At 41.4% G+C, this 19,180-nt stretch overlaps 1 protein-coding gene across 4 annotated transcripts in view; it reads left to right on the top strand.

Moving 5' to 3' along the window:
* Positions 1 to 19,180, top strand: part of RNGTT (RNA guanylyltransferase and 5'-phosphatase) — a 449,575-nt gene that overhangs the window by 298,846 nt on the left and 131,549 nt on the right. The gene's annotated exons all lie outside the window — the stretch shown is intronic.

Raw genomic sequence — 19,180 nt, 5'->3', positions numbered from 1 at the left:
ATCTCATCCTCTGACTATGTAGGCCAACATTTTCAAAGCTGGGTGCCTAAAACTAGGCTCCTTAATCCAAACTAAGCACCCAAATATAGGTGGTCTGATCCTCAGCACCCACAAATCCTATTGAGATCAGTGGCAGGTGCAGGTACTAAAAATGTGAATTTAGGAGCCTAACTGAAAACAAGGTTGAAAATTTTGGCCTTAATAGCCTCATGTGAGGAGCTTTTGCCAAAGGTAGATTGGAGAAACATGATTTATCTAGGAAGCCTTCATGTTCATTTATGTTTCATATAGTTTTGTTTTTAATTAACATCAAGAAAACTGGTTGAAATGATAAAATAAGATTCACTGGTCTATAATTCCACAGACCACCCAACACTTTCTATAAAATTGGTACGTTTGCAATTCTGCAAATATTCGATAGAGGATCTGATTTTAATGAGATTACACATTTTTCTTCAGAATTCAGCCACTTCATTCTGTAGCTCCTGTGAAACCCTTGAATATATATCAGGTATATAATACATAATGGATATCATATATCACACATAATAACCAATGCTGATGAGTTGTTGCTCTTTTTGTTCCTGGATCATCTCTTCTGACAGCTCAATCTTTAACAGTGCCTCATCTTTACTATCTGATAAGACTAGGTCTGAGGTATGTATCCTCCCAAAATCCTCAATGATGCTGACTAATGCAAAGGAATAATTTAGCTTCTTTGTAATGCCCTTATTCTCCTTAATTGCTCCGTTTACTGCCTGGTTGCCTAGCTGACTCTCAAATTACCTTGCAGACTTCTTGGTTCTGTTATATTTAGTCTTTTTTGTATTTGTTTTTGTCTTTGACTCTTTGTTCCCTCTTTACAAATTTCCAGTTTAAATTTTACCTGCCATATAGTTTATGCTCCTTTCTATTGGCTTCATTGGTTTAGGATTCCATTTTATGAAGGGATACCTGTTTTGTTTGGATTACCGTTTATACTCGTTCATAAACCAATTATTTTGGGGAAAAAAGTGATGCATCAAAGAGCGGGGGTCGGCTTCTCAACAGGTCTATACCAAAAGTTGATGATTTTAAGCTCTATTGAATTATTGAATTCAATATCTAATACATTGTCATTGTAGATCAGGGGTTGGCAAACTTTGGCTTCCGGCCCGTCAGGGTAAGCTGCTAGCGGGCTGGGACATTTTGTTCACCTGGAGTCTCTGCAGACACGGAGCCCCTAAGCTCCCAGTGGCTGCGGTTTGCCATTCCCAGCCAATGGGAGCTGATGGGCTTCACGCCTGTGGACACTCCAGGTAAACAAAACTTTCCGGCCCACCAGCGGCTTACCCTGATGGGCCGGGAGCCAAAGTTTGCCAACCCCTGAATTATAAGAAAGGGTCATACAGTTTTTGCCATTTTTACCTATCCATCTTGGGGGGAGGGGGGCGGGTCAGTTTATAAACAAACGGGGTAATGAACGAGTATATACGGTACCTATCCATTTTATCATACTATATTATTTTTACTCCTTTGCCTTCTTTCTTTTTTGTTTTGGTGTGCATGCTCTGAGACTTTATTTTGGGAAGCTTAAACTCCTATACTAATTCGAAGGAGTTTAATTTCTTCACCTTTGACTTTAGGGTCTTTGATTAGCACGTGTGTGTGAGATAGTGTTTATCTTTTGGTTTTTATCAGCTTAACTAACTAGTAATTTTAAAATCATTATCTGATTATGATGCACTTCCTCTACAGTAGTAATTAATATCACAAAAGAAAGTGCTTCCCCTACAGAAGCTGAATTTAATTATATTGTGGTTACTCTTAGCTTACCCTTTCAGCCATTTTCTTTAAGTTTTTGAAGGTCTAGTTATACAGACCAATCTGGATTGCTTGTTAAAATAGGGTTATTTGAACAACATGAGTTTTAATAGGAGCAAAGAATGTAGAGCACCTTTACAAGATGGGGGCTGTGTCCTTGAATGCAGTGACTCTGAAAAGGACTTGAATAGTGGTAGATGACCAACTGCATTTGAGCTTCCAGTGTAATGCTAGCTAAGAGGGTGAATATGATCCTTGGATGCATAATCAGAGGAATATTAGTTAACAGTAGGGAGATGGTATTATCTCTGTATACATCATTAATGAGCCCATTACAGAAATACTGTCTAGTTCTGGGGGTCCATTTTTAAAAGGATGTTGACAAATAAGAAAGGGCTCAGAAAAGAGCTACAAGAATGATTTGAGGTCTGGAAAATCTGCCTTACAATGAGAGACTAAAGAAGCTGAATCTGCTTACCAAAAGGAAGGTTAACAGGCAACTTGATTGTGGTCTGTAAGTTCCTAGATGGAGAGATTTCGGATTGTAGAGGTGTCTTTAGTCTAACACACACAGGCATAAACAAGATCCAGTGGCTAGAAGCTGAAGCTAGACAAATTCAGACTGGAAATAACATACACGTTTTTAAGAGAGTGAGGGTAATTAACAGTTGTAACAAGTTACATAGGGATGTGGTGGATTCTTCATCACTTGAAGTCTTTGAACAAAAAATGGATGTCTCTCTAAAAGATATACTGTAGTTCAAGCAGAAGTTACAGGCTTGATGTGGAAATTATTGTGTGAGATTCTATGGCCTGGGTAAAGCAGGAGATCAGGTAGGAGCAGGGGTTCTGGAACAGGTTTTACAGTGGGGGTGCTGAGAGCCATTGAACCAAAATGGTTTCAGAGTAGCAGCCGTGTTAGTCTGTATTCACAAAAAGAAAAAGGGGACTTGTGGCACCTTAGAGACTAACACATTTATTTGAGCATAAGCTTTCATGAGCTACAGCTCACTACAGTTGCATCCGATGAAGTGAGCTGTAGCTCACGAAAGCTTATGCTAAAATAAATTTGTTAGTCTCTAAGGTGCCACAAGTACTCATTGAACCAAACTGTAAACCCTGTATATAGTGGAACCACTTCAAGCCATGGGGTAAGACAGCACCCCCCGGACTCCTAGTTCCAGCACCTCTGGGCAGGAGGTGAGCTCTAGATGAACATAAGGTCCCTTTTGGCCTTAAAAATCTATGAATATATGACTAAGTTAAGAATGGCCTGTTCTCTTGTATGTTCTGAACCACTGATGTCACTTCTTCACAAAGTCCGCTTATACTACTAGCAATCTTTCTCATTTTAGTTCACTCGAAGTTGCCCTCATGTTTGTCAGGTTGAATCTTAAAGACAGTGTATCTTTATTGCTGTGAATATTTTAATTTTTTAGGTCTTAAAGAATGATAATATCCAAGATCCTAAATGTAAGCTAATATGTAAGACTAAGAAAATAGGGGGTGAACAGTTAATGGAAACCCTTACATCTTATTGTCTACTCAGGTGAATGGTGCAAACTACTATAGGAGAGAAACATCTTTTGAATAAACTGAGCCTGGACTTAATACGGTTCTTTTGTGGAACAACACTTTTAAACATAATGATGCTCCTTCACCATGCAAAAATTTGAGTGATTTTCTGAGGTGCATTGTAGAAGGGATGAAGACAACAAGATATTTATATTGTTACATAGCCTCAAAATTGTAGTAATGGCAAAAAAGGTGATAATGGTTTAATTCTTATACATACCATTGAGTAACGTTATCAACCAGTGCTTATCAATGTCTGGTTTATGCTCGTGGCATAGAATATAAGGATGACTTGGGGCAGCTGCCTGGTGTGGATATTGACAATTGAAAGACCAAAATTAAGCCTTTCAAAGGCAACATTTTTAACTGACTTTTTTTTTTTTTTGGTGGTGGGGAACAGGAGCAGGTTTCTTGCATTCCTTGAAAGAGAATTATGACACCGCTATAGGTTAGAAATTTAAAATAGAAATTACCTTTTGTTCGTTTTCTCTCTCTCACACACACTCACACACACATATTGAACAGTGAAGAAAAAGGTTTAATTATTTTGTCATGTTGAATGTAACACCTCTTGTCAGCATTTTAAATAAAACACAGAGGAATATGATAGCTCAAGTAGGTAGATGTTACAACATAACTGTAGCCTGTTGATAAGTATAAGAAGGGTGCTGGATATTTCTGAGAAACGTTTTAGAACTATTACCCTTTTGAGATTGTCAGTATTACTCCTATGATGACTTGCATAAGGATAAAACGTGAATTCTTAATATCAAAGTATTAAGTAATAAAACAGGGGCTATATCATTCAAACATTACAGCCACAGACTATTAGATACTTAAAGAAATGTTTTTAGCTGTTTACAGGTTATTGTATATACAATAGTAGTCTTAGTTTTATGAAATGATGTCATTTGTTTTTTTGTTCTGGAAGAAGCTGTGTCATTTGTGATATTACATTATATTACTATTCTAGAGGAGGTGCACCATAATCAGCTAATGATTTTAAAATGACCAGTTTAGTTAATCTGATAAAAAAAAAAAATTTATTTTACTTTACTTTTACTACTTTACTTCACCTATTGGCGAATATTGTATTTAAAAACATTTAAGCAATTCAAGCTAAAAGTTTTTAAATATTGTATGTTAGATGAATCTGAGTAACAACTAAATAAATCTTCATTACCGATCATTTTCATGTACATTTCCCAAACCTTTGAGCCTTTCTAAATGTATGTCCAGATCTTCTGATGGTGGCGGTGTTGCTCTGGGCTGCAACTCTGTCAGATTCTGGCCACAGTCCAAGCCAACCACTCTGGTGCAAATGATAGCAGAAATAGAGGCTCCTAAGCCATTTTGCCCTCAGTACTGATGGTGTAGGGGGTATGACTAAAGCAAAGTCTGTATGCTCCTGTCATAGACTGTGTTCTTATTTTTAACCTTGTGGCCATTACCATCTGGCATCAGTTAATTTAGCCCTTTAGGTGCTCTATATTTTAATAGGAAATCAGCACTGAACACAGCTGTCTGAAGACTGGGAGAAAGCACTGTCACCATTTCCGGGTAACTACCTCGCTTCATGTCAGGAGTGCCCAAACGAGTCTTAGATCTTCTCACAGGGATGGGGTTTAAAGTGACACAGCTCCCTGCCTTACACTATGATATACTCAGCAAGGCAGTCTGCCGAAAGGCCAACAGCTGGGCTTTGATTTCTCTCCAAGGGCTATGAATGACAGTGTCCACAGTTACAAGTTGATGAAATTTAATAGTGAGAAGTGTAAGGTCATGCATTTAGGGATTAATAACAAGAATTTTAGTTATAAGCTAGGGACGCATCAACTAGAAGTAACGGAGGAGGAAAAGGACCTTGGAGTATTGGTTGATCATAGGATGACTATGAGCTGCCAATGTGATATGGCTGTGAAAAAAGCTAATGTCGTCTTGGGATGCATCAGGAGAGGTATTTCCAGTAGGGATAAGGAGGTTTTAGTACCGTTATATAAGGCACTGGTGAGACCTCACCTGGAGTACTGTGTGCAGTTCTGGTCTCCCATGTTTAAGAAGGATGAATTCAAACTGGAACAGGTACAGAGAAGGGCTACTAGGATGATCCGAGGAATGGAAAACTTGTCTTATGAAAGGAGACTTAGGGAGCTTGGCTTGTTTAGCCTAACTAAAAGAAGGTTGAGGGGAGATATGATTGCTCTCTATAAATATATCAGAGGGATAAATACCAGAGAGGGAGAGGAATTATTTAAACTCAGTACCAATGTGGACACAAGAACAAATGGATACAAACTGGCCACTAGGAAGTTTAGATTAGAAATTAGACGAAGGTTTCTAACCATCAGAGGAGTGAAGTTTTGGAATAGCCTTCCGAGGGAAGTAGTGGGGGCAAAAGATCTATCTTGCTTTAAGATTAAACTCGATAAGTTTATGGAGGAGATGGTATGATGGGATAACATGGTTTTGGTAATTAAATATTCATGGTAATAGGCCCAATGGCCTGTGATGGGTTTTAGATGGGGTAAGATCCAAGTTACCCGGGAAAGAATTTTCTGTAGTATCTGGCTGATGAATCTTGCCCATATGCTCAGGGTTTAGCTGATCGCCATATTTGGGGTTGGGAAGGAATTTTCCTCCAGGGCAGATTGGAAGGCCCTGGAGGTTTTTCGCCTTCCTCTGTAGCATGGGGCACGGGTCACTTGCTGGAGGATTCTCTGCTCCTTGAGGTCTTTAAACTACAATTTGAGGACTTCACTAGCACAGATATAGGTGTGAGGTTTTTTTTGTAGGAGTGGTGGGTGAAATTCTGTGGCCTGCGTTGTGCAGGAGGTCAGACTAGATGATCATAATGGTCCCTTCTGACCTAAATATCTATGAATCTATGAATCTAAGTTACCACACAGCCATTTCTAGGTGAGCACTTTTATTCTTAAGGTAAAAGTATTACAGAAAGAAAATATAAAAACAGTAAAAGTTTCTATACACCTTCTAAAAGCTTAACAGAAGTCACCCATCAGTCTTACGGGGACCTTCATAGGCCAAAGACTTTCCAACCCTTCTGCAAGAGCTGGGGCCTTCTGTGGACATAAGGTCCTGTACATTTGCTGAATCAGAAAGAAGGCCCCAAATCAGTTTAAATGCAGTCTTTTATGTCAAAAGCCCTTTCTTTGTCTGTTGGTCTCTGGAAAACCCAGTTTGAACTAGTATATTGAAGCCTCCCCAGGGGTTGGTATCTCTCTGCAACCTGGCCCCTGGAGTATGAGGTCACAACCTGAATGATTCAGCTTAATCATCCTCTGCTGTTTTTAGTTCCTGAAGGAGCTAAAAGCAACTCTCCCTCCCTGGAGTTGCATACAACCCCTGGCCCACAAAGATCCATAAACCATAGAATCATAGAATATCAGGGTTGGAAGGGACCTCAGGAGGTCATCTAGTCCAACCCCCTGCTCAAAGCAGGACCAATCCCCAACTAAATCATCCCAGCCAGGGCTTTGTCAAGCCGGGCCTTAAAAACCTCACAGGAAGGAGATTCCACCACCTCTCTAGGTAACCCATTCCAGTGCTTCACCACCCTCCCAGTGAAAAAGTTTTTCCTAATATCCAACCTAAACCTCCCCCACTGCAACTTGAGACTATTACTCCTTGTTCTATCATCTGGTACCACTGAGAACAGTCTAGATCCATCCTCTTTGGGAACCCCCTTTCAGGTAGTTGAAAGCAGCTATCAAATCCCTCCTCATTCTTCTCTTCTGCAGACTAAATAATCCCAGTTCCCTCAGCCTCTCCCCATAATTCATGTGCTCCAGCCCGCTAATAATTTTGGTTGCCCTCTGCTGGACTCTTTCCAATTTTTCCACATCCTTCTTGTAGTGTGGGTCCCAAAACTGGACACAGTACTCCAGATGAGGCCTCATCAATGTCAAATAGAGGGGAATGATCATGTCCCTCGGTCTGCTGGCAATGCTCCTACTTATACAGCCCAAAATGCCGTTAGCCTTCTTGGCAACAAAGGCACGCTGTTGACTCATATCCAGCTTCTTGTCCACTGTAACCCCTAGGTCCTTTTCTGCAGAACTGCTGCCTAGCCATTTGGTCCCTAGTGTGTAGCAGTGCATGGGATTCTTCCGTCCTAAGTGCAGGACTCTGCACTTGTCCTTGTTGAACCTCATCAGATTTCTTTTGGCCCAATCCTCTAATTTGTCTAGATCCCTCTGTATCCTATCCCTACCCTCCAGCATATCTACCACTCCTCCCAGTTTAGTGTCATCTGAAAACTTGCTGAGGGTGCAATCCACACCATCCTCCAGATCATTAATGAAGATATTGAACAAAACCGGCCCCAGGACTGACCGTGGGGCACTCTGCTTGATACCGGCTGCCAACTAGACATGGAGCTATTGATCACTACCCGTTGAGCCCGACGATCTAGCCAGCTTTCCATCCACCTTATAGTCCATTCATCCAATCCATACTTTTTTAAACTTGCTGGCAAGAACACTGTGGGAGACCATATCAAAAGCTTTGCTAAAGTCAAAGCATAACACGTCCACTGCTTTCCTCTTATCCACAGAGCCAGTTATCTCATCATAGAAGGTAATTAGGTTTGTCAGGCATGACTTGCCCTTGGTGAATCCATGCTGACTGTTTCTGATCACTTTCCTCTCCTCAAAATGCTTCAAAATGGATTCCTTGAGGACCTGCTCCATGATTTTTCCAGGGACTGAGGTGATGCTGACTGGCCTGTAGTTCCCAGGATCCTCCTCCTTCCCTTTTTTAAAGATGGGCACTACATTAGCCTTTTTCCAGTCGTCCGGGACCTCCCCCGATCACCTTGAGTTTTCAAACATAATGGCCAATGGCTCTGCAATCACATCAGCCAAGTCCTTTAGCACCCTGAGATGCAGTGCATCCGGCCCAATGGACTTGTGCTCGTCCAGCTTTTCTAAATAGTCCTGAACCACTTCTTTCTCAACAGAGGGCTGGTCACCTCCTCCCCATACTGTGCTGCCCAGTGCACTAGTCTGGGAGCTGACCTTATTTGTGAAGACGGGCAAAAAAAGCATTGAGTACATTAGCTTTTTTCACATCATCCATCACTAGGTTGCCTTCCCCGTTCAGTAAGGGGCCTACGCTTTCCCTGACCTCCTTCTTGTTGCTTACAGTAGAAACCCTTCTTATTACTCTTAACATCCCTAGCTAGCTGCGAGTCCAGTTGTGATTTGGCCTTCCTGATTTCACCCCTGCATGCCTGAGCAATATTTTTATACTCCTCCCTGGTCATTTGTCCAAGCTTCCACTTCTTGTAAGCTTCTTTTTTGTGTTTAAGATCAGCAAGGATTTCACTGTTAAGCCAAGCTGGTCACCTGCCATATTTACTATTCTTTCTACACATCGGGATGGTTTGTTCCTGCAACCTCAATAAGGATTATTTAAAATACAGCCAGCTTTCCTGGACTCCTTTCCCCCTCATGTTATTCTCCCAGGGGATCCTGCCCATCAGTTCCCTGAGGGAATCAAAGTCTGCTTTTCTGAAGTCCAGGGTCCGTATTCTGCTGCTCTCCTTTCTTCCTTGTTCAGGTCAGGATCCTGAACTCGACCATCTCATGGTCACTGCCTTCCAGGTTCCCATGTATAATCTTAGTACAACATGCTCCCCCCAAAGATACTGCATGCGGTTGCAATATCTGTCACCAGTACCTCTCCACAACCCTCCATGAAGATCTAATTCATTTCATGTTTACAGTATGACCATTGAAAGCACAAGTTCCCAAAAGAGAGGTTTTAGATAGACATAATCTCAGCCATGATGTGCTCCAGTGGTTACTGTCCATGATGTCAGGGTCTCTGGAAACTTCTCATTGGTGTGATGCATATCTTCCAACATTTTGAGTGGCTAAAGCAGGATGGGTGCTGCTCCTGGGGGAGAGGGAGTGCTGCCCCCTCCCCGAGGTCGGAGGCCCTCAGGAGTGTGGGATTGGGTGCTGCTTATGGGAAGGAGGGGAGTTGCAGAGTGAACCCACCCTGCCCTCGACCTGCAGCAGCCTCTGCTGTGACTCCTCGCCTACAGGGCTTGCTCGGCTCAGCTCCCCACTCTTGGTGTTGTGACCTGGCTCTTGGTGCATGGGGTCACAACACCACTCAGACTTGTTTGGTCTCCCTGGTGTGGGGGTAGCTGGTCCAAATTAGAGTGAGTAGCATGGGACTCCATGATCCAAGTTGCAGGACTGCTCACTGAAATACCTGCCCACCAAACTCCCTGCTGCAGGGGGTAAGGCCAAACCAGAATGGCGGTAGGACCCTGTGCAGCAGAAGCCAGGTCACAACACCCAAAGTGGGGAGCTGATCCTAGCCTGCACTGCGGGACAGAAGCTGCTTTTAACTGGGACAGGAGGTTTTGGAGACCAAAGCAGGACAGTGCTGCAAAACCCAGGACTATTGTGAAGCCTGGTGGTGGATGAACCTTAGATATGATATGCTCCTCTAGAACAGATGTGCTGGACTACTTTCTAATGATCTAGATATGGAACTTAGCATTAGCATCAACAGATGAGAAAAATTTCCTGAGAATTACTTAACAATTTAACTGGCTTTCGAATTGCCAATATACTTTTCTGGGAGCAAAATCCAACAGTTCTGATTTCTGTGGTTGGAGTGAATTAATAGGCTTCATATTGAACCATTAATCTCCACTTTCAGAAGGTGTGTAGATTAATATACTTGAAAAAGGTGGTGCTACACATTTATAACTGTTTTCTGCTCAGTGTAAATTTGTCATATTCACTGTATACTTACCATTTCAGTGAGTAGTTTGGTCTTAAATTGGTTCAAATTTTGCTTTAAAACTGTGAATGTATTTCCTAGAACAATTTATAATTTAAGGCAGAATAGCTGTGCAATGTGCCATGTTTGATCTAATGTGTGTCTTTTACATGCTTCACGTGCTAAATCCTTGATTACTTCCAACTAACATTTAAACAGTATTTTGATTCAGTACTTAGTGTTCAGATTGACACAGGCTCAGTACTGTTTGATATGTATGTGATCAATAAGGAAAATGAACCCCTTCTCAAGGATTATTAATCAGTTTTTTGCCAGGCTGAGATTTCATTTTAAGCTAGATTCCTGTCAGTTTGAGTCCTTCACATCAACATTTTCAGTATTGAGAAGAGTGCAACTTGTTTTCAAGAGCAATAAGTTTCAAGGTCTGAGTGATATCTGCCCCTTTCAAAATGTTTAGAGAAATGTTAGTGGATCACTTGGAACTTTTAGCAGTTCCTTAGTGTTAACAGAACTATTATGAAGTTACAAATTTTCTTTTTCGATAAGGGCCTGTACTAGTGTGGTTGTACTGCCATTGCTTCTTGGGCATGTTCTCTTGGATCTGCTTATGCAAGTTACTGTTGTCCTCAGCAAGTGCAGTGCATGTCAGCAATAATTTTGAAATTTTTACCATTGCCACAAACTTATGACCAAGACAGTTAAGTTCCTCCTGGTTCATGTTCCTAGTAGCAAAGGTAGAAAGAGTAACTCCATCTTCAAGAAAAAGCCCATTGCTTCCAGTAAGGCAAAAGTCAAAGGGGTGTGTGTGTGTGTGTAAAATTCTCCACTTTTTCTTTTCATCCATTGCATTGGAATATTTCTTCATTCTCTTTTCTTCGGCACAGCTGATTTTACATTGGGTTGGTAATTTAGTGCAATTTTAATTTATATTAAGAGCTTGTTTTACATCCATGATGTGATGGATCTGAGGTGGCATACACCGTGTAAATGCATCTTTTCTTCAAGAATACAATGCCCTACATCGGACAAGCTGGCGTAGTCTTTCCACTGCTGGGAAATGTCATTTCCCAAAGGGGAATTTGGCCTGTGTAGCCTTCACCATAGGTGAGAAATGAATAGGATCATGAGCTTAAAAAGTCCTCAACCTGGAAGAGACTTTTGTAGCTGCTCAGAGCCCTCTGAAGCCTTTGGATTTCTCTGTTCAGGATCTGGCATAGAAGTCCTGATCTTTGGATCTTGACTCTAGGTTACTTTACATCTCAGTCCCATTACCTGTCTTTGTCTGAAGGGGGGAAATGGCGAGAGAGAAGGTTTCATGTGTTCTAGGGAAGGAATGTTTAATTAGAAGCCTTGAAGCAGTCACATTGGCGTTGGTCCTTGAGATAGCTGACAATCAGATTTTGAAGTAGAAGGGAAGAATTCCTCTGACTGGAGGACTTTCAGACCAGTTTGGAGATTCTAAGAATTTTTCTATCTCTATATCAGTGAAATTTGAAAGAACATTTATTACCCGAGCCCCATTTGAGACTAACAGAAGAAATATGTGCTGAGTCAGCCTCACAAAGTTAATTAATGGCTGAGTCAAGTCTCTGAATAATCATAAGGCTTATGACACGACACATTTCTTACAAAAAACAGTTGATCACTGAAGTATATGTGAATATACTTAGTTGGGACCCTCCTTCTAGATGATGTCATGGTATCCTCTTGCACTGAGGATACCTCTCCGGGGCAGGGAACTCCAGTTATTAGGAAGAGACAGGTATTAGTAATGGGCGATTCAATCATTAGAAACACAGATAGTTGGGTTTGCGATGACCAGGAAAACTGCATGGTGACTTGCCTGCCTGGTGCAAAGGTTGCAGATCTCTCGAGATATCTAGATAGACTTATGTGTAATGCTGGGGAAGAGGCGGTGGTCGTAGTACATGTAGGTACCAATGACATAGGGAAGGTCCTGGAGGCCAAATTTAGGCTGCTAGGTAAGAGATTGAAGTCCAGGACCTCCATGGTACCATTCTCTGAAATGCTTCCAGTTCCACGCGCGGGGCCAGTTAGACAGGCAGGGTCTCAATGCGTGGATGAGACAATGGTGTAGAGAGGAGAGGTTTAGATTTATTAGGAACTGGGGGAACTTTTGGGAAAGGGGGAGCCTATACAGGAAGGATGGGCTCCACTTAAAGCAAAATGGAACCAGATTGCTGGCATTTAACATTAAAAAGGTTGTAGAGCAGCTTTTATACTAAGGGCTGAGGGAAAACTGACAAGTGTGGAGGAGCATGTGGTTCAGACAGACACATCTCTCATAAATATAAAGGGAAGGGTAAACCCCTTTAAAATCCCTCTTGGCCAGAGGAAAACTCCTCTCACCTGTAAAGGGGTTAAGAAGCTAAAGGTAACCTCGCAGGCACCTGACCAAAATGACCAATGAGGAGACAAGATACTTTCAAAAGCTGGGAGGAGGGAGAGAAACAAAGGGTCTCTGTCTATATGCTGCTTTTGTCGGGGATAGACCAGGAATGGAGTCTTAGAACTTTTAGTAAGTAATCTAGCTAGGTATGTGTTAGATTATGATTTCTTTAAATGGCTGAGAAAAGAATTGTGCTGAATAGAATAACTATTTCTATCTGTGTATCTTTTTTGTAACTTAAGGTTTTGCCTAGAGGGATTCTCTATGTTTTGAATCTAATTACCCTGTAAAGTATCTACCATCCTGATTTTACAGAGGGGATTTCTTTACTTCTATTTACTCCTATTTCTATTAAAAGTCTTCTTGTAAGAAAACTGAATGCTTTTTCATCATTCTCAGATCCAAGGGTTTGGGTCTGTGGTCACCTATGCAAATTGGTGAGGCTTTTTATCCAACATTTCCCAGGAAAGGGGGTTGCAAGTGTTGGGAGGATTGTTCATTGTTCTTAAGATCCAAGGGTCTGGGTCTGTAGTCACCTAGATAAATTGGTGAGGCTTTGTACCAAACCTTGTCCAGGAAGTGGGGTGCAAGGTTTTGGGAAGTATTTTGGGGGGAAAGACGTTTCCAAACAGCTCTTCCCCAGTAACCAGTATTTGTTTGGTGGTGGTAGCGGCCAATCCAAGGACAAAGGGTGGAATATTTTGTACCTGGGGGAAGTTTTGACCTAAGCTGGTAAAGATAAGCTTAGGAGGTTTTAATGCAGGTCCCCACATCTGTACCCTAGCGTGCAGAGTGGGGGAGGAACCTTGACAACATCCCTTCGGGGAGGATCTATTAATAGAGATTCTCTTATGTCCTAGTAAGCAGGAGAGTATGGAAGATGAAATACAGGTAGGATCTGATGAGAAACAGTCAAATGAAAAAAAAGTCTCATTCAATTACAGCATGTAATGGTAGACAGCTAAAAAGTGACAAGTTTTTAAAGTGCTTATATACCAATACTAGAAGTCTAAATAATAAGATGGATGAACTAGAGTTCCTCGTATTAAATGAGGATATTGATATAATAGGCATCACAGAAACTTGGTGGAATGAGGATAATCCATGGGACACAGTAATACCAGGGTACAAAATATATCGGAAGGACAGAACAGTTTATGCTGGTGGGGGAGTGGCACTATATGTGCAAGAAACTGTAGAATCAAATGAAGTGAAAATCTTAAATGAACCAAAGTATACCATGGAATCTCTATGAATCGTAATTCCATGCTCTAATAATAAGAATATAGCAGTAGGGATATATTACCGACCACCTGACCAGGATGGTGATAGTGACTGTGTAATGCTCAGGGAGATTAGAGAGGCTTTTAAAATAAAAAACTCAAAAAAAAAATGGGGGATTTCAACTGCCCCCATATTGACTGGGTACATGTCACCTCAGGATGGGATGCAGAGAAATAAAGTTTCTTGACCCCTTAAATGACTGCTTCTTGGAGCAGCTAGTCCTGGAACCCACAAGAGGAGAGGCAATTCTTGATTTAGTCCTAAATGGAGCACAGGAGCTGGTCCAAGAGGATCTGGTCCAATATAACTGAACCGCTTGGTAACAGTGACCATAATATAATTAAATTTAACATTCCTGTGATGGGGAAAACATCACAGTGGCCCAGTACTATTGCATTTAATTTCAGAAAGGGGAAGTACACAAAAATGAGGAAGTTAGTGAAACAGGAATTAAAAGGTACAGCACCAAAAGTGAAATCCCTGCAAGCTGCATGGAAACTTTTTAAAGACACCATAATAGAAGCTCAACTTAAATGTATAGCCCAAATTAAAAAACATAGTAAGAGAACCAAAAAAGAGCCACTGTGGCTAAACAACAAAATAAAAGAAGCAGTGAGGGGCAAAAAGGTATCCTTTAAAAAGTGAAAGTTAAATCCTAGTAAGGAAAATAGAAAGGAGTGTAAACTCTGGCAAATGAAGTATAAAAATATAATTAGGAAGGCCAGAAAAGAATTTGAAAAACAGCTAGCCAAAGACTTAAAAAGTAGTAGCAAAAAAAATTACATCAGAAGCAAGAAGCCTGCTAAACAACCAGTGAGGCCACTGGACAATCAAGATGCTAAAGGAGCACACAAGGACGATAAGGCCATTGCAGAGAAACTAAATGAATTATTTGCATCTGTCTTCACGGTTGAAGATGTGAGGGAGATTTCCAAACCGGAGCCATTCTTTTTAGGTGACAAATCTGAGGAACTGTCCCAGATTGAGGTGTCATTAGAGGAGGTTTTGGAACAAATTGCTAAACTAAACAGCAATAAGTCACCAGGACCAGATGGTATTCACCCAAAAGTTCTGAAGGAACTCAAATGTGAAATTGCAGAACTACTAACTGTAATCTGTAACCTATCATTTAAATCAGCTTCTGTACCAAATGGCTGGAAGATAGCTAATGTAATGCCAATTTTAAAAAGGGCTCCAGAGGTGATCCCAGCAATTACAGGCCGGTAAGCCTGACTTCAGTACCAGGCAAACTGGTTGAAACTGTAGTAAAGAACAAACTTGTCAGACACATAGATGAACATAATTTGTTGGGGAAGAGTCAACATGGTTTTTGTAAAGTGAAATCATGCCTCACCAATCTACTAGAATTCTTTGAGGGGGTCAACAAGAATGTGGACAAGGGGGGGTCCAGTGGATATAGTGTACTTAGATTTTCAGAAAGCCTGTGACCAGATTCCTCACCAAAGGCTCTTAAGCAAAGTAAGCAGTCATGGGAGAAGAAGGAAGGTTCTCTCATGGATTGGTAACTGGTTAAAAGATAGGAAACAATTTATTGTTTATTACCATTTATTCCTATGAAAGGATAGAAATAAATAGTTTTCAGAATGGAGAAAGATAAATAGTGGTGTCCCCCAGGGGTCTGTACTGGGAGCAGTCCTATTCAACATATTCATAAATGATCTGGAAAAAGGGGTAAAGAATGAGGTGGCAAAATTTGCAGATGATACAAAACTACTCAAGATAGTTAAGTCCCAAGCAGACTGCGAAGTACTACAAAAGGATGTCACAAAACTGGCTGACTGGGCAACAAAATGAGAGATGAAATTCAGTGTTGATAAATGCAAAGTAATGGACACTGGAAAACATAATCCCAACTATACATATAACATGATGGGGTCTAAATTAGCTGTTACCACTTAAGAAAGAGATCTTGGAGTCATTGTGGATAGTTCTCTGCAAACATCCACTCAATGACAGCGGCAGTCAAAAAAGTGAATAGAATGTTGGCAAGCATTAAGAAAACGATAGGTAATACGATAGAAAATATCATATTGTCTCTATAAAAATCAATGGACAGTACACCCACATCTTGAATACTGCATGCAGATGTGGGTTGCCCCATCTCAAAAAAGATATATTGGAAAAGGTTCAGAAAAGGCAACAAAAATGATTAGGGCATGGAACAGCTGCCATATGAGGAGAGCTTAATAAGACTGGGACTTTTTAGCTTGGAAAAGAGACGACTAAGGGGGGATATGATCGAGGTCTATAAAATCATGACTGGTGTGGAGAAAGTAAATAAGGAAGTGTTATTTACTCCTTCTCATAACACAAGAACTAGGGGCTACCAAATGAAATTAATAGGCAGCAGGTTTAAAACAAGCAAAATGGAGTATTTCTTCACACAGTGCACAGTCAACCTGTGGAACTCTTTGCCAGAGGATGTTGTGAAGGCTCAGACTATAACAGGGTTAAAAAAAGAACTAGATAAATTCATGGAGGATAAGTCCATCAATGGCTATTAGCAAGGATCACCAGGGATGGTATCCCTTGCCTCTGTTTGCCAGAAGCTGGGAATGAGCGACAGGGGATGGATCACTTGATGATTACCTGTTCTGTTCATTCTCTCTGGGGCCCCTGGCATTGTCCACTGTCAGAAGACAGGATACTGGGTTAGATGGACCTTTGGTCTGACCCAGTATGGCCATTCTTATGTTCTTAATAAATCTATCATTCTGGGTATTCCAATGATCTTGCTCTGCAAATGATTTACCACTTGCAATATACTATAAGTATTGCTACACTAGTAGATCTGTACATGAAGATTTCAGCTTTCTACATGTCTTGACAGATGATACAGTATGGTAGGATAGTTAGGGAACGTTGGAGTTCAGTCATGTTGGAAGGACAGAGCAGTAGATGGAATGGCAGAACCTTCTGTTCATTTCGGCAAAGGAAAGGCAGCTGCTCCTCCAACAACTTTTGATTCTTTCCTCTGCTCGCTGTTTCTCAGCAACTGTGATAACAGCAGTCCAAGACTTATGATTTCACAAACAAACTATGGAGAAGTTTGGTACAAATTGGTGTGTATTAAAGAACTCATATTTGGTCAAATACTGAATAACTAGAAATACTATTTGGCCATAGCCAAATTAGAATCCAAAGACACAACAATAAATAATACAGTTGCATGTATTAAACTCAATCATGTCTTCCAGGAATGTATATTTAGTAGTAAAAAATCATCCCTATTCAATGGCATTCCCTCGCCAAAAAAAAAAAAAATTGATTTGTCATCATCAATACATTGTGAGAATCACTATGGAGAGTAACTCTACTTTGAGTAAGACGATGTGCAGGACTTTCAGTTATTCCAATTTTCTATCAACACATTTTGATAAATTAATCTATCCTGAAAATAATTTTTAATAAATGATTAACGGATTTTTTTTAAAATATGAAGTGAAGTAATGCAGTCTGGAAAGGTTAAAGACCTTACTCTGAATAATGTTATGCTTATATAATTGTCCTATTCCGTTAGATAAGTAAGTCTATGTGATATTAATATCTACCTCTCTTTAGCATAGTAGCTGATAATGACAAAACTATGGTTTGAAAATACAGATTACTAGAGTGAGGAATGAGACAAGTAGCCTCCCTTGAAAGAAAATAGGTACTTCAGACTTGCAGTCTTCCACAGATTACTCTTGTAAGGGATAGTGTGGGAGAGAAATGACAGTGAGAGGGAGTGACTGGTAGCTATGGAAAGAGATCGGAGATGGCAGCTGGAAGATCTAAAATGAACGGACTCTAAGAAGGAGGAGAGATTAATATTTTATGGCTTGTGACTTCTTTTGTATATCACCAACAGTGTGCTAGGCCCTTTGTAGAAGGGTGTGCAGATAGTCAACTTGCCCTGGAAAGCTCACAATAGTATACATATCAAGCAGAGCAAGGAAAAGCAGTTAAATGTTACAGTGCAGTCATGTCTTATTAATTCCACTGAAATGATAGATCTAGGAGGAAGAGAGTGGAGGCATGTTTATTTGGTTGGGAGGACTAATGAGCCATAATGATGGTTAAGGCTGCGTGTCTGTCATGGAAGTCACTGATTCTGACTTTCCGTGACATCTGCAGCGGCCGGTGCAGCTGGCTCAGGGGCTGCCCAAGCCGGGCAGCCCCATGGCCAGCAGCAATTGGGGTTTAGGAGGGGGCTCAGGGTGGGTTAGGGGGTTGCAGTGTGGGGCAGTGCTTGCCTGGAGGGCTCCCCGGCTCCCATTGGCATGTCCCTGCAGCTCCTAGGTGAAGGGGCCAGGAGGCTCCATGTGCTGCCTGCGGCTGCAGGTGCCGCCCCCCACAGCTCACACTGACTGTGGTTCCCGGCCTGTGGGAGTTGCGGAGCCAGCACTTGTGACAGGAGCAGCACGTGGAGCCCTCCTGGCCGCCCCTCCCCCTAGGAGCTGCAGGAACATGTCGGTCTGAGCCAGGTAGGGAGCCTGCCAGCCCCTCCCAACCTTCCCCCTCCTGCAAGGGTCCCAGGCTGCACGCTGCTGCCCTCTCCCACCAGTGCCAGCAGGGGTCCTGGGCCACCCCCTCCTCCCCCAGCACCCGCGGTGCCCCTGGACACCCCCCACACACACACTCCCCCAAGCACCTGCGGACCCCCAGCTCAAGTTTTAGTTAGGGGTATATAGTAAAAGTCATGGACAGGTCACGGGCTGTGAATTTTTGTTTACTGTCCGTGAGCTGTCCATGACTTTTACTAAAAATACCCATGACTAAAACATAGCCTTGATGATGGTTATTAGTTTTATCCCTGATGATATAAGAGAAGATTGCTTCTTTTACATTATAAAGAAATAGAAATGCTAAATACAGACTGGAACTTCTGACTAAATGCCATGGGTCTCTTACATGTAAATCACATAGATGAGTCCTAGTTTAAATGCAAAGAGCATCATACAGTAGTAGGTAACAAGGTAGTTCTTCCCACACACTCAGACCCCCAACCCACTGCCTGAATTTATTTTAAAATACAGTGAACTGGTGAATTCTATCATATCCCTGAATACTTAACATACTATACTTTTCATTATACCCTGTAAGTTGCATCTTACAGTTCAGTCAAGTAGGTACACTATCTCTTAGGCAACTCATCTATGCGTATTGTTCCTGGATAGAAAAGCAGCATACAAAGGTAGCAGTCATGGTTTTCTTTAATTTTTACGCAGCACAGTCTTCCGCTGGTAGAAAAATGTTTCTAATTGGATCTATCTGAGGAAAAAACGGGGTGACTGATCATGACTTGTTCACATTGTTTTTAAA

This window comes from Chelonia mydas, chromosome 3 (genome assembly GCF_015237465.2).
Source record: "Chelonia mydas isolate rCheMyd1 chromosome 3, rCheMyd1.pri.v2, whole genome shotgun sequence".
Taxonomy (NCBI): domain Eukaryota; kingdom Metazoa; phylum Chordata; order Testudines; family Cheloniidae; genus Chelonia; species Chelonia mydas.
The sequence above is the reverse complement of the archived record's forward strand: the minus strand, read 5'-3'. Positions and strand labels throughout refer to the sequence as shown.